Source organism: Tenrec ecaudatus, chromosome 12 (genome assembly GCF_050624435.1).
Source record: "Tenrec ecaudatus isolate mTenEca1 chromosome 12, mTenEca1.hap1, whole genome shotgun sequence".
NCBI lineage: Eukaryota > Metazoa > Chordata > Mammalia > Afrosoricida > Tenrecidae > Tenrec > Tenrec ecaudatus.
In genome coordinates, this window is record NC_134541.1 from 16,632,692 (window position 1) to 16,647,997 (window position 15,306).

The window sequence follows — 15,306 nt, forward strand, 5'->3', positions numbered from 1 at the left end:
TTCTGGAGCCGGTGGGTTTCATCTTTGCCTTGGCTGCCAGGGAGCCCAAGAGCTAGGGTTTGTTCTCAGACTCGGGGAACAGAGTATTTTGGGGATGAGGAGCATGGGCTTTGAGTCAAGCCTGGGTTTTGCTCTAACTCTGTGGTTCTCAACCTGTGGGTCACGACCCCTTTGGGGTTTTGAACGACCTTTCACATTGGAAAACACATACTTCTGATGGTCTTAGGAACTGAGACACCGCTCCTCTATCTGTCTCCAGGCGGGTCTGCCCACATGAAGATATACCCACCTACAAGTACCCGGTGTGAAGACTGTTACCCATGCTACACCATGCTTCAAGACAAAGTTTCATGTATTTGTCATTAGAAATAAATATTTCACAAGATAGAATTACATACTGTTTTTGTGATTCATCACTATGCTTTCTTGATGTGCAATTTGTAACCATGAAAATACATCCTGCCTATCAGATATTTACAGGACGTTTCATCACAGTAGCAAAATGACAGTGATGAAGTAGCAACAAAAATCATGTTGTGGTTGGGGGTTCCCACCACATGAGGCCCTATATGAAGGGCTGCGGCGTTAGGAAGGCGGGGAACCGCTGCTCTAGCTTCTGCTGCTTTCTTAGCTCCGTGTGAAGCTGGGCTGATCACATTAGCCCCTCAGAGGAGCTCCGTGAAGATTCAAACCAAGCGGCCCCGAGCCTGGCTCAGCATGCGCACTCCGTCAATGCTAGCGCAGTTCTTCGAGGTCTCCGGAGAAACCTCCCTCCTCCTGCCTGCTACAGTCTTATTTGCCTCTACTCCTTCGCACTCTTGCTTTAATGACGGTCAATTTCTGACAATCTATTTAAGAGTTTTAAGCTCCCCAAATCCTATTAGGAAGAAGGTGAGGCATATGTGAAAGAGAAACTAGTCCCCGTAGAATCCCGGGGACAGAAAGAGACAGCTAGAGCAGTGCTTTGCGACACAAATCAAATGCAAGCCACGTAGGTGGTGGGATAGTTAGGTTTATTGTTCCAAGTAGGCCTCCATAGAAATGTGGGCAGAGTTTAATCAGGTCACACAGCTTGATTGGAGAGCAACTGAGATTCTGTATGAGCTGTCATCCCATATCTCTCTTCCTCCCTGGTGATCAGACCAGCTTGAGCTAGTTCTTTGCCTCAACCATGTGTTGCACTACCTGTGGGCCAAGCCAACTTGTGGATCGTGTTGCTAGAGAAACCTGCTTTGCCACCCTCAAGGCTGGTGTATCCTGTCTCCTCCATGCATTGCTTGAATTCAAAATCCCATCTGGGCCTGCTCTGGGTGCTACTGACTGTTGCTACCCCACCTTCTGTCTGCTGCCGGCAGGTAGACTCCACTTTCTGCTTCTTTGACCTTGGACCCACAGCCCACTCGAGTTGAAGTACCTTTAGTCTATTAACTGTTCCACAAAAGTGAATTGAACTGAGTCCTCGGTACTGCTGTGTGGATTAATTAGCTGTTACATCCCTTCTCACTGTATACATATATTTTATTTTCTGAATCTAAAACATCACATCTAAATTGTCATAGTGTCCTGGTTTTCTTTCTGTAGGGGACCCTGCTTAACACAGGTGGTTTCAGTTTTTCCAGTAGCTCCATCAAAACAACAAAAATCTCTATCTCAGAAACAACAAAGCCCACATGGAAGAACACACCAGCCTGTGTGATCACGAGGTGCCAAAGGGATCAGTTCTCAGGCATCAGAGAACAAAAAATCATATCATTGGGTGCTCACCTCCCTGATACGATCGCTGAAGACAAATGGATGCATAAGCAAATGTGGCGAAGAAAGCTGATGGTGCCTGACTATCAAAAGGTATAGCGGCTGTGGTCTTAAAGGCTTGAAGGTAAACAAGCGGCCATCTAGCTCAGAAGCAACAAAGCCCACATGGAAGAAGCACACCAGCCTGTGCGATCACGAGGTGTCGAAGGGATCAGGTATAAGGCATCATCAGAACAAAAAAAAATCTTACCATAGTGAATGAGTGGGGGAAATGCAGAGTGGAGACCCCAAGCCCTTTTGTCAGCCACCGGAGATCCCCTTGCAAAGGAGTCTAGGGGAGGAGATAAGTCAGTCAGGGTGCGATGTAGCACTGATGAAGAATACAGCTTTCCTCTAGTTCCTAAATGCTACACACACACACACCTGACTATCATGATCCAAATTCTACCTTGCAAGTCTGGCTAGACCAGAGGATGTACACTGGTACAGATAGGAACTGGAAACACAGGGAATCCAGGGCGGATGATCCCTTCAGGACCAGTGGGGTGAGTGGCGATAGTGGGAGGGCAGAGAGAGGGTGGGTTCGAAACAGGGAACGATTACAAGGATCTACATGTGACCTCCTCCCTTGAAGATGGACAACAGAAAAGTGGGTAAAGGGAGACATTGGACAGGGCAAGATATGAAAAAATAATACTTTACAAATTATCAAGGGCCCATGAGGGAGAGGGGAGCGGGGAGGGAGGGGAGAAATGAGGACCTGATGCAAAGGGCTTAAGTGGAGAGCAAATGTTTTGAGAATGATGAGGGCAATGAATGTACAGATGTGCTTTACACAATTGATGTGTGTATGGATTGTGATAAGAGTTGTGCGAGCCCCTAATAAAATGATTAAAAAAAGGAACAAAAATCAAAGTGTAGGTGAACACTGAAAGCATTTCATTTAACACAAACTTTCCAAAATATTATGATTTCAACAGGCCGCCCATATTCACAACATTCACAAGCTATGCCACATTCTTTTTCACATGGCGTTTTTGGAATCCAGGGTGCATTTGACCCTGATGGCTGATCTCCAGTGGGCGTCTGCAACATTCCTCGTCCCTTGGGTCTTCTCTGAGATTATTTCCTGAGAGAGGGAGAGCATGACTACCGAGAGAGGGTTGGTTTATCATCTCTGCTGCCATTGATGTTCTGCTCTTTGTGAGGGGCTGCCCTGTGCGCCGGGAGATCGTTAGCGCTGCCTGGCTTCCACCCAATACATACCAGTCACCTCACCCCCATCAGATTCGCAGGTCAAAACCGAACCCGCTGACATCGAGGTGACTCTGGCTCATAGCAACCCTCTCTCTAGGGTTCCTGAGGCTCTAAGTCTTTATTGGAGCAGAGAACCTTGGGGTGGTGGTGGCGGTGGGTTTTCAACCACTGACCTTGTGATAGCAGACCAATGCTTAACCCACCGCGCTCCCAACACTGTCCAATGTGCTCTGGAGACAGGATTGTCCTTGGCTGAGACCTGGAGCTTGACCCACACTCTGGCCAGTGTGTGAGGTTGGGAGTAAACTCCCCAAGTAGCAGATGGAGACACTGAGGCTTAGAGAGCCACTTCATAAGCTTGGGGGCTGCAGAACAGGCTGCTGAGTCTTTTTATTTTTATTTTTCTAGAATTAGAAAATAAAATATAATGTTCAGAAAGATTGAATTGGAGAAATGATGGTGAGTGTATTTCTTTCTTTTTTAAATTTAGAAACATCATTTTATTGGGGGCTCTTATAACAATCAATATATCAGTTGTATCAAGCATATTTGTGCATATGTTGCCATCATTTTCTAAACATTTACCTTCGATTTGAGCCCTTGGTATCAGCTTTTTTGTACCCTCCCTCCCCGCCTTCCACCCTAGTGACCCCTTGATAAATTATAAATTATTGTTTTCATATCTTAAACGGACCGACCGTTGTCTCCCTTCACCCATGTTTCTGTTGTTCATCCCCCTCATGGATGGGTGGGGGTTATGCACTGATCATTGTGATGGGTTCTCCTTTCCTTCCCTCCTCCACATACCTACCCCTTCCCCTTCTGGTATTGCTTCTCCTATTTCTCTTCTTGAGGGGTTTATCTGACCTGGACTCTGTGTGTCATGAGCTCTTATCTGTACCAGTGTCCATGTTCTGGTCTAGTCAGAACTGAAAGGCAGGACCGGGGTCATGGTAGTTGGGGGTGAGGAAGCCTCAAATAACCAGAGGACTACTGTGTGGTTCATTGGTGCTATACTGCACCCTGGCTGACTCAACCCTTCCTTGTAACCCTTCTATAAGGGGATGTCCTATTGTCTAGAGATGGGTTTTGGGTCTCTGCTCCAACCCCCCTCATTCTCATCAAATTTTTGGGGGGGTTTTGTTTTGGGTCTTATGGTATCTGTTACCTGATTTCATTGACACTTCATGATCACACAGACTAGTGTGCTTCTTCCATGTGGGCTTATTGCTTATCTGTTAGATGGCGGCTTGTTTAACTTCAAGTCTTTAAGACTCCAGATGCTATATCTTTTGATAACCAGGCTCCATCAGCTTTCTTCAGTACATTTGCTTATGCACCCATTTTGTCTTCAGCAATCTTGCTGAGAGGGTGAGCATCACAGGTTGTTAGAACAAAGTGTTCTTGCATTGAAGGAGGGTTTGAGGCCCAAAGTCCATCCACTTCCTCAATGTATTACCATATAAATATATGTACATAGGCCAATATCTCAATTTTTATGAATGGATATAGTCATATATGTGCACACCGATGTTTATACCTCTAGCCATAGCTGTGCTTCCTAGATTTTTCCTGTTTCCTTTTACCTTCCTCCTGCCCCACCTTCATGCTTGCCCTTCTTCTGCTTCTTAGTAATTCCTCTCAGCTAGACTGCTGTTGCTCCAATACCACTGGGATCTCTACAGCCTTCTCATTGTAGCTTTTAATTCCCTAGTTGTACCCATGTCTATGGAGTTGTTTGCTCACTGCTCCTTTCCCCCACATTCTTCTCCCACCAAATCTCTCTGGAACTGTTGGTCCCATTGCTTTTTAAAATCATTTTATTGGGGCCTATTCAGTTCTTTTCACCATCCATCCATCCATCCATCCATCCACCCATCCATCCATCCATCCATCCACCCACCCATCCATCCATCCATCCATCCATTGTGTCAAGCACACTAGCATACTTGTTGCCATCATCATCCCCCAAACATCCTCCTTCCACCTGATCCCCTGGCATCAGCTCCTCATTTTTTCTCTCTCCATTCCCCTACCCTCCCTCCTTCACGGACCCTTGATAATTTATAAATTATTATTTTTTCATGTCTTACACTGACCAGTGTCTCCCTTCACCCACTTTTCTGTTGTCCATCCCACAGGGAGAGGGTTATATGCCGATCATTGTGATCGGTTTCCCCTTTCTTCCCCCACCTTCTCCTTCCCCTTGATCCTATTGCTTTCTCCTCAGTTCGCTTCCCATGCCTATCTTACAGGTATACAAGACAACAACAATAAAAACAAAAATAGACAAAAAAGAAAACAAATATTGAACAAAAAGAGAAAAAACAAAAATACAAAAGCCTACATAATGCCAGGTCCGTCCGCTGACCTTCATGACTACTCTCCATCAGTCCTGGGCAGCTACTAGTCTCTTGAAGGTTAAATTCTTTTGTTTTTACATTTTATTAGGGGCTCATACAACTCTTATCACAATCCACACATATACATACATCAATTGTGTAAAGCACATCCGTACATTCTTTGCCCTAATCATTTTCAAAGCATTTGCTCTCCACTTAAGCCCTTTGCATCAGGTCCTCTTTTTTTCCCCCTCCCTCCCTGTTCCCCCTCCCTCATGAGCCCTTGATAATTTATAGATTGTTATTTTGTCATATTTTGCCTTATCTGGAGTCTCTGCCTGAAGGTTGTCTGCCATTGAGAACAATCAGAACCTATTGTCTTCCCCACCCTAAGTAGGGCCCACTCCCTTCTGACAAGGATCATAGATTGTTCCCCTGGAGAAGAGCTCAGGGGCACCTAAGGTCAAGTCAGCTCAGGGACACCAAGGTTAGGCTGCCATCTTAACTCTAGAACCTGTCCCCTTGTTACCTATGTGTCTTCCTGTCACAGGTATGCTCCTTGTACTTCCTCTTCCTGTTAAGTTATGCCCTTTAAGTCCCCTTCCTGTTACATATGTGTGTGATGTGGCTTGCTTGCATGCCTGAGATTATATAGACTTGTGAGAGACTACATTTGCCGTACTCTGGTTCTGGTTGCTCATGTCTTGTCTGATGTTCCTTTAATTTAACCTTCAATTACATGCATGTGACGCAATGGAGAATACCATGGTGTGGGTCAGGCACACCTTAGTCCTCAAAGTAACGTCCTTGCTCTTCAATGCTCTAGAGCAGTCCTGTGCAGCAGATTTACCTCTTGACTGCTGTTTCCGGGAGCATTGATTGTGGATGCAAGCAAGATAAAATCCTTGACAACTTCAACCCTTTCTCCATGTATCATGATGTGACCTATTGGTCCAGTTGTGAGGATCTTGGTCTTCTTTACACTGAGTTGTAATCCACACTGAAGCCTACAATCCTTGGTCTTCATCAGCAAGTGCTTCAATCCTTTAATATATCATGATTAGGTTAAAGTCTTATTTGCTCATTCAATATATAGTAATTTGTGTTTATATTTATGAACTGATTTTTCTTTTAACTATAAGTGACATTTTCCCGTTCTTCAAATATATAGTAATTTTAAGTACACAATTCCAGTGTGCTTCACTCCCATGAACTTTTTAAGCTCTCTCATCTAACGTACATTGTGGATGATACATTGTAGAGATTTAGGATTGTGTCCTCTTCCTGTAAAGCATGTTTGTTTATTTTTCTGGAAAGCAGCTAAATTACTGTTGGGTCATCTTGTGTTTGTGATAACATGGTTATGGGCTTTATTAGGGCAAGTCTATTTCTATGATCCTACAGACCTAGCTGGATACTTCAGTCTGGAAACATAATCTTTACTCCTGTGAATTCTCTGCTTTTTTTTTAAACCTTCCCAGTGTTGTTTCTATTGAACCCTTGGACTCTCACTCATATCTAAGAGGTTCAGGGGTCACAGAGGATTTGAGAAGAGTTTATATAAAGCTTATGGAGAATTCCCTTTCGGGTTCCCTTGGATCTTGGATTTCTCCTTCAATGTCTAGCGGGTGTACCAGCCCTCCTAAACACTGTCCTCTGACTCCTGCAGTCATTAAGGCAATGGGTTTGGTAGGTTTCTCGGGTGCGAAATACCTTGGTCCTTGGTTTCGCATGAGAAAGAAATTCACCCTGAAGCCTGCTTTGTGATCCAAGTGAGTTTTTATAAAGGATAGAAGAAGTTTCAGGCTTTGCAGTTAACTGAACTCAGGCACCCCCATGGAGCTGCACATTCACACATGGTGGCCCGAGGAGAGAGAGAGAGAGAGAGAGAGAGAGAGAGAGAGAGAGAGAGAGAGAGAGAGAGAGAGAGAGAGAGAGAGAGACCGATGCACAGGTGAGCAGAAGGCAGAGAAGCAGCTGGAAAAAAGAGAGCAGTGGTCTCCAGGTTCTGGCCTTTTAGGATTTTCGGCTGGGAGGGGTGGTCAATTGGTACTGGTTGACCCCATTGGCTGAATGAAACTTACCTGGTCTAGTTGGGTTCACCCAGGTGTACCGCCCACCTACGTGTACTACCCACCTGGCTCAAAAGGCCTGAATTGGCGCATGTCCTTTAGCCTTAATTGGCATCCAACTTCCTGTGGGGGGAGGCCTCGGCATGTGGGAGGGTCCTCAGGAGAAAAGCCACTGTAACTGGGTGGATCTCTTCTAGTGTTGTTATTTTCTTTCTTAAAGATCATTTTATTGGGAGCTCTTACAGATATTATAACAATCCATAAATCAATTACATCAAGCAAGCTTGGACATATGTTGCCATCGTCATTTTCAAAACATTATCTTTCTACTTGACCCCTTGGCATCAACTCCTCTTTTTTCCCTCCCTCCCCCAACCTCCCACCTTTGTGAACTCTTGATCAATTATATATTATTTCATAATTTACATTGTCTACTGTATGTCGTTGTTTCCTTTGAAGGCTTCAGTCTTATCTAGCTTTTGATTAATTTTGGTTACTCTCTAGTGCCTTAATACAATTGTTATTTTACATTAAAAATATAACCCAATGAAAGAATTTGTCTAATATAGACTACTACTTTGCCACTATCAGAGTCAGAACTACCCAAATTATGTTTTTAAAAAATGACTCTCTAAGGTTGATACATGAAAGCCACGACAGAGAACCCTTCAGAAACAGTAACAGGAGTAATGGTTCCCTGAGGGGATGGGAAGAGAAGGGGAGGGAGATGAGGGGCGTGAGGAGCATCTGATAACCACACTGGAGGGGAATGAACAGAATTGTATGTAAATGGATATATCGGATGGTGTAAGATTCAGGGGAAAAAAAAGCTCCTGGGGGAGGTTGGGGAGGGGATGAAGGGGAGCTGATATCAAGGTGTGTTAGTCTGGGTACTTTAGAGAAACAAATCCACCGAAACTCATGTATAAGAGAGAGTTTTATATAAAGGTTAAGTGCACATCAAGAAAACGTCCCAACCCAGTGCTGCCCAAGCCCACAAGTACAACATTAGCCCATATGTCCGACACCAATCCACAAAGTCCTCCTCCATCTCACAAAACACACAAAATGATGCCGACTACAGGAGGAAAGCCGAATCAGTGAACATGTAAGAATCTTAGCTCTGACTGGGGTCTCCACACGGGTGCTCCAGCACCCAGGGCTGCATCGGGGTAGGTCCATGTGGCTTCTCCTTGGGGATGGCTTGCAGGAAGTGAGCCTTGCCAGCTGAGGCAGGGAACTGGCTAAGGCAGCTGCACCCTGGTTGGACCATCAGAAAGCTAGAGACTCGAGAACTAGAGAGGCGAGGCTCACCGAGCCATTTATCCCTCTGCCCTTCAATTAACCCTACATGTGTTTATCGGCCAGGTTGGCCCAATAAACTACCTTACAAGCAGTTCAAGAAGAAAGAAAATTGTTTTGAAACTGACTGTGGTAGCAATTGTACAACCCTGCTTCATGTGACTGTATGTGGCATGTTATGATATCTGTAAGAGCTCCCAATAAAATGATTAACAAAGACTTCTTTTTGAAGCTCTCTAGTCTTAACTATTACAGTTGGAATAAATGTCAAACTTCTCTCCCTGGCATTCACATCTCTACATGACCTGGACCTTGCTAACATCTCCGTCCTCACCAGTTCTGTAATCTCATCCCTGCCACCCCTATGGGCACATTCAACTCTTTACACCAGTCATGCACTGCCTCAAGGTTTAGATGCATTGTTTCCTTTGTTTAGGTATGCTTCAAGGTCAGCGGTTACATTGTTTCTTTGGAAAATATGTCCAGCGTTTATTTACAGACCAACTGCTCCGGCTCTGCCTGCCCATGACATTGTGTGCTTTGCCCACAGTCAACGGCCACAGGTGATCATTGCATTCTCAAGAGCCTGTCGGATTAAGTCTGTCTCCCACCCAGATCATGAACTCCTTGAGCATAGAGTATGGGCTTCTGTGCTCACGATTGGCCCTCAAGTCACACGTGGGACCTGGCTTGTCGTTGTCATCATGATTAGCTGCCTTCACGGTCCCTGACTCAGGCACCCTCTTGCACGAAGGCCCAGAATGCTGCTGGCATGTCGTCCTTAGGGAATCAGACTGTCGGAGCTGTACTGGCTGATTTGGGAACTAGAGAGGCAGCCTTTCTTCTCAGTTTGCCTTAGTCTGAAAGCTCTGCTGAAACCTGTTCCTCATCACAGCTAAGCAAGCCTCCGTGGACAGACCATTCAACAGATAGGTGCTGAGTGAATGAGGAAGGAAGGGAGATAGCATTGTGCCTGGATGAAAACTTCTAACAGAGAGTCAAGGTACTAAGAGATCCAAATGATGCTTGGTGTGGTATATATATCATCATTTGTCAATTTGAGGATTATGAGTGAAGGGTGGAATCTAGCTTGTTAATCAGATTGTAGCCAATGAGGCCTCTGTGTGGGCATGGCCTGAGAATTCTGGCAAATCGGTACTTCCTCCTTGGAGGTGGGAGACTCTCTGCTCACACCCTGGGAGACAGCAGCTGACAAGACCCATGGACCCACCCTGATGCAGAGACCCCTGCCAGCGCTGAGATGTTTCCAATGACACTGGATCCAAAGACTTTCTACCCACTGACCTGTGATCTTCTACATTCGGTGTCATTTCATGTGTTTCGTGAGTCTGAAGAGGACTTTATAGATTGATATCAGATATATGGGCTAATATTGGACTTACAGACCTGATCTGAGTTGGGATGTTTTCTCAATGTTCAATTGCTCTTGTCTATAAATCTCTTTCTTATACACATATGTGTGTCCATGGATTTGTTTCTCTAGTCTACCCAGACTCACACACTTGGAGACCCTATGAAACAGATGTCAAGTCATCTCACATGCCAGACCTATGGGATATATAAGTCAGGGTTGAAATAAATGATCTTTAGGCCACTTTCCCCTCTCATACATCAATGGTGTGGAGCATATGTGTACATAAATTGCCATCATCGGTTTCAAAGCAGCTTCTTTCTACTTGAGCCCTTGAGATCAGCTACTTCTATGTTTCTTACAGTACAAGGCTTAGGAATGTTTATGGGACGTGGTGTCTTTTGGCTGATCTTGTGAGCCTATGTGAAAATATTCCTTCCCCACCACAGACTGAGCACACATACATGCCCATGCATTTTTAGAGGTAAAATTAGAACTGAATTGGAGGGACATTTGAGCCATCACATAAATTGAAACACCTTATTCTAGAATGAACTTTTGTCTCCAATGCTTCCCCCCCGAATGTACTGACAGTATTTCTTTGGATTCGATTGTCATTCTGAAGATTTCCCCCAAAGAGATGGCACCTCTTGATAATACAACGTGATGTTCATAATCAGCAGAGGGAGGAAGGTCTTTACGTTCCTTAGATGGACCCCAGAGCCCTGGTGTCAGGTCCTAGGACAAAGCTTTATCTGGACCGGTATCCAGAGGCTACCTGACATTTTGCTTTCCTTGGTACTTCTGGATTCCTTACTGGAAAGGAACCAGGGTAACATCTCCAACCTACGCTTTCAGCAAACTCCCAAGATTTTCCCCATGATGTCCCTCATTCAGGGACCGGAGTTAGCAGTGTGGGGATCAGGTTAGAATGTCCATAGGTCTTTCCTGTAATAGATTTATGTATGGCCATAATCCCCCTCCTATTTATGGCCCTTAGCACCCCAGGTCCAGGCAGATTGTATCACTGGACTCATTCGTGAGCTTTGGTTCTTTAGGAGAGCAGCCAGTGTGTGCGGGAATGATTATGCTCTGACCATCTGACCCTGGAGGTTGAACTTGATTTAAGGCACGCTGTTCTCATTTGTAAAGTCACCATTTCTGTATTGTTAGCACCTGGGAGACTGGGGACATTTTCTTAGAACATGAAGACCGTTCAACGTTGATTTGATGCAGATGAAAGACTTTAATGATGACAATGTTGGCACCACCCTTCAGGAGCCCTGGTGGTGTAATGGTTTACTCAGGGCTGCCAATCGCAAGGTCAGCTGTTTGAGCCCCCCAACCACTCCAAGGGAGAAAGAGGAGGCTCTCTCCCTCCATAAGGATTTACAGCCTTGGAAACCCAAGGGAGCTGCTCTACCCTGTCCTGTAGGGAGGGTCCCCGTGAGTCAGAATTGGCTCGACAGCAGCTAGTCTGTGTGTACGTGCATGGCAAATCCACTGGGGCCCGTGAAACAAACCTAGCTTTGGCAGGAAGTGACCAAGGAGAAGCCAGTTAAGCTTGTCTTTACCCAGACTAACTCATGGGTACATGAGGTGAGGCTGTTTATACACTCTGTTAGGAGACTCTAGGGTGGGCCAGAAGCACGGACACAGACAGGCTGACACACAAACACTCCTTTTCATGACAGTTTTACACAAGGATTCAGGCTGAAGGACCAATCTGGGCAAGGGAGTTAGCCAGACCGTCAAACTTCCAAAAATGTCCCAATGTGTTCACTCTGAATAACCACAACGTCAAAAAAGAAACAATACTCCTTCGTTTCCGGCTTCTTCCTTCTGTCTGTCACATTAAGCCTCTGGTCTTCCTTGGCCTCTGTCCCTGTTAAAAAATAAACGCATCTTCAACGGTTGGTGTAAGATATGAAAATAATGATCATTTATAATTTATCAAGGGGTCCCGAGGAATGGGGGGTGGGGGAGGAGGGATAAAAGAGGAGGTGACACCAAGGACTCAAATAGAAAGTCAATGTTTAGAAAATATGGCAACATATGGACAAATGTGCTTGCAATGGTGGATGTATGGATTGTGATGAGAGCTGGAAGAGCCTCCCATAAAATGATGTTTTAGTAAAAAAAAAAAACCCAAACCAAATCTCCCAATTGAATTGTAACAGTGGTTTGTAGCAGCCCTGGGTCATTTACGTCTCAGCAGAACACCACAACTGTCTCTAATATTCATATTTCTCCTCACTCTTACACCCCCCCGCAACACATTAGTGAGCAAATAGCTGATGAGGTGTGTAGCTCAGCAAAGCAGTGGTCCTGCTCTCGTGTGCAGCATCACCATCGGGCAATTCCCGTGCTCCCCCCAAAGCGACGTTTAAGACTGTGCAACAATATGGAGTTACACAGGAGCTCACATTGCACCCACGAGGGCAGTTCTGGGTGGGCGACCTACTGGGTCTGGATTCAGGCTCTTTTTCTAAGAGTGTGGGCTTTACCTCTCAGAGTCCCTACGAGCTTGTTGGGCTAATTGACCCGAGACATTGTGCCACTTTGTCTATGCCCGACTGCCTCCAACGCTGCATTGCTCCTTACGTCCCCATCCACCTCCCCTGGCCGCTCATCGCCGGTCTCTGCTTTTACCTGAATGCCGTGATCCCTAGTATTGAGTGTGACGGGGGGTGGGGAGTGGGGGCTACCGAGAGACTTACTTCTCTGGAAGACAAAAATGTTCGCAGAGATATTTATGTCTAAAGTTGTTTCTGTTGCCTCCACAGCCCGAGAAGATGAAGGGCTCACACAAAAACGTCAAGGTGTTGTAGTAGAATCGGGTCAAAGCCACTGTGCAGGTGCCTCTCTTGGGAGGGTAGTTGCAGTACTCTGCGAAGGAGAATCCCAGAGGGTCGGGTGTTTGCCACTGTGACCAAGTTGCCATTCTTTGCCTTCTGGGCTCGGACTAATGAAAGCTCATCAGTCCATGTAACTGTCTCCAACACGTTACTGCTGAGGGACCAGGGCGGGGGTCCGTGAGCATACATCTCATGGGATACGGAGAGACAGAGGATGACGGGCAGCCGTCCAAAGGAACAATTGGAGGACAATTCATAACTCTCCTGGAATAAGGGGAGCCTGGGTGGGGTAGGTAGGTATGGTGGTCTGCTCACCACACAGCCAGGAGTTCAACCCACCAGTCACTCAATGGGAGAAAGATGAGGCTTTCTGTTCCCATAAAGATTTCTAGTCTTGAAAACCCAGAGGGGCAGTTCTACTCTGTCCTACAGGGTCTCCGTGAGTGGGAGTCCACTGGATGACAGTGAGAGTCTGAGACTGGAATAGGAGGGACTTTCCACCCTGCAGTGTTCCAACCCATCTCCCCTTTCTTGAATTCTTTACCTTTCCCACATGCCAATGGAAGCAATCATCTGATCTGTTCCCCCGAAGACACACAGTTCAGAACTCAAAGAGTTGGCACACATGTAGGCCAAAGCGGCCTATTATTATCGACAGCCAGTCCTGAAGGGTAGGCCTAAGGAGCCCGCCTACCAGACTGTCTTCCTCTCCTCCAGCCAGGTCTTTGCCTTCCCATTCAGACTCACCTGGGCGTACTGATGCCGGAAAGGCGGGTCGTTAGAGGAGGTGCCGTGATGACCATGTTGGAGACAGAGAAAGGGTTCGTGTCAGAATTCCTGAAGGCCAGTTGCAGCTCTACCCACTGTCGGACACTGGTCCTTTACTCTGCGTCCTTCATATGTGCTCATTAAACTCAGGATCAGGCCCAAATTAATGCCGGCGAGTCAAATGTGAATGCCTTAACATGCAAATAATAGGCTCTGCTTCTTGGTAGCCGTGGGATAGAATTGAGTAGTTCTAAACGTACATTGTACAGATTTAACACTTATCCATCACACACACACACGCAAATATACACACACATACACACCGACCATGGAATTTCCTGGATATCCCCGACATCAACCCAGTTCTCAATCCTCACTCCTCTTCTACTGAAATCTTTTGGAAAATATTTAAGTCGATTCTACGTCTGTTTTCTCCAATCTGTAGAGGGAACTCAGCCTAACCCCTGAATTCCATGCTCCAGAGCTGCGTGGTTTGAGAAGGAGGAGGGCTTGAGTCCCGGTTGTCCACACTCCCTTGTGCTTCACAGTGGGCTCTGAGCTTGCCCTCCCTGCTTGGCCTTACCTCCAAGATGGCCGCTTTCACACAATCTTTTCCTGAGACGTTTAGGAAGTAGTTCACCTGGCAGTGTATGGAGGAGCATGGAAACGACAAGGAGCCAAAGAAAAAAGCAGATCCATCCAGGCTTCATGGTGTAGTAGACAGCAAACAGGAGAGGACAGGACTGGGCTGAAATTATACCCTGAGGGTGGAGCTCCTTCCCTTGCGAGGAGTTGAACCCTTTCTCTCTGATTTTGTCTCCTCAGGGCCCAAGTCGGGGGCAGGGTTGTGGTGCATCCAAATTCAGCCCAGTGAACAGGACAGTAAGTCCTTGGGTAGCCAGCCATGTAAGTTTCTCAGAACCTGTTTTAGCCTGGGTCCTTCAGAGAAACAAATCCACAGAAACTCATGTATAAGAGAGAGTTTTATATAAAGGTTAAGTGCACATCAAGAAAACGTCCCAACCCAGTGCTGCCCAAGCCCACAAGTACAGCATTAGCCCATATGTCCGACACCAATCCACAAAGTCCTCCTCCATCTCACAAAACACACGCAATGATGCCAACTGCAGGAGGAAAGCTGAATCAGTGAACGTGTAAGCATCTCAGTGCTGACAGGGGTCTCCACACGGCTGCTCCAGCACCCAGGGCTGCATCGGGGTAGGTCCATGTGGCTTCTCCTTGGGGATGGCTTGCAGGAAGTGAGCCTTGCCAGCTGAGGCAGGGAACTGGCTAAGGCAGTTGCACCCTGGTCCAACTATCAGAAAGCAAGAGACCCGAGAACTAGAAAGGCGAGGCTCACTGAGCCATTTATCCCTCTGCCCTTTAATTAACTCCACATGTGTTTATCGACCAGGTTGGCCCAATAAACTAACCACCTCAGAACCCTACTGGTGAACTTCAGCTTCCCCTTGTCTCCTTGGCATATAGGGATCATGACTGTGCATGACTCAGAATATTAGCATCTACAGGATGAACAGTTATAAAGAATTATTACATGTGAAATTTTTTTCTTTGCGGGCGGG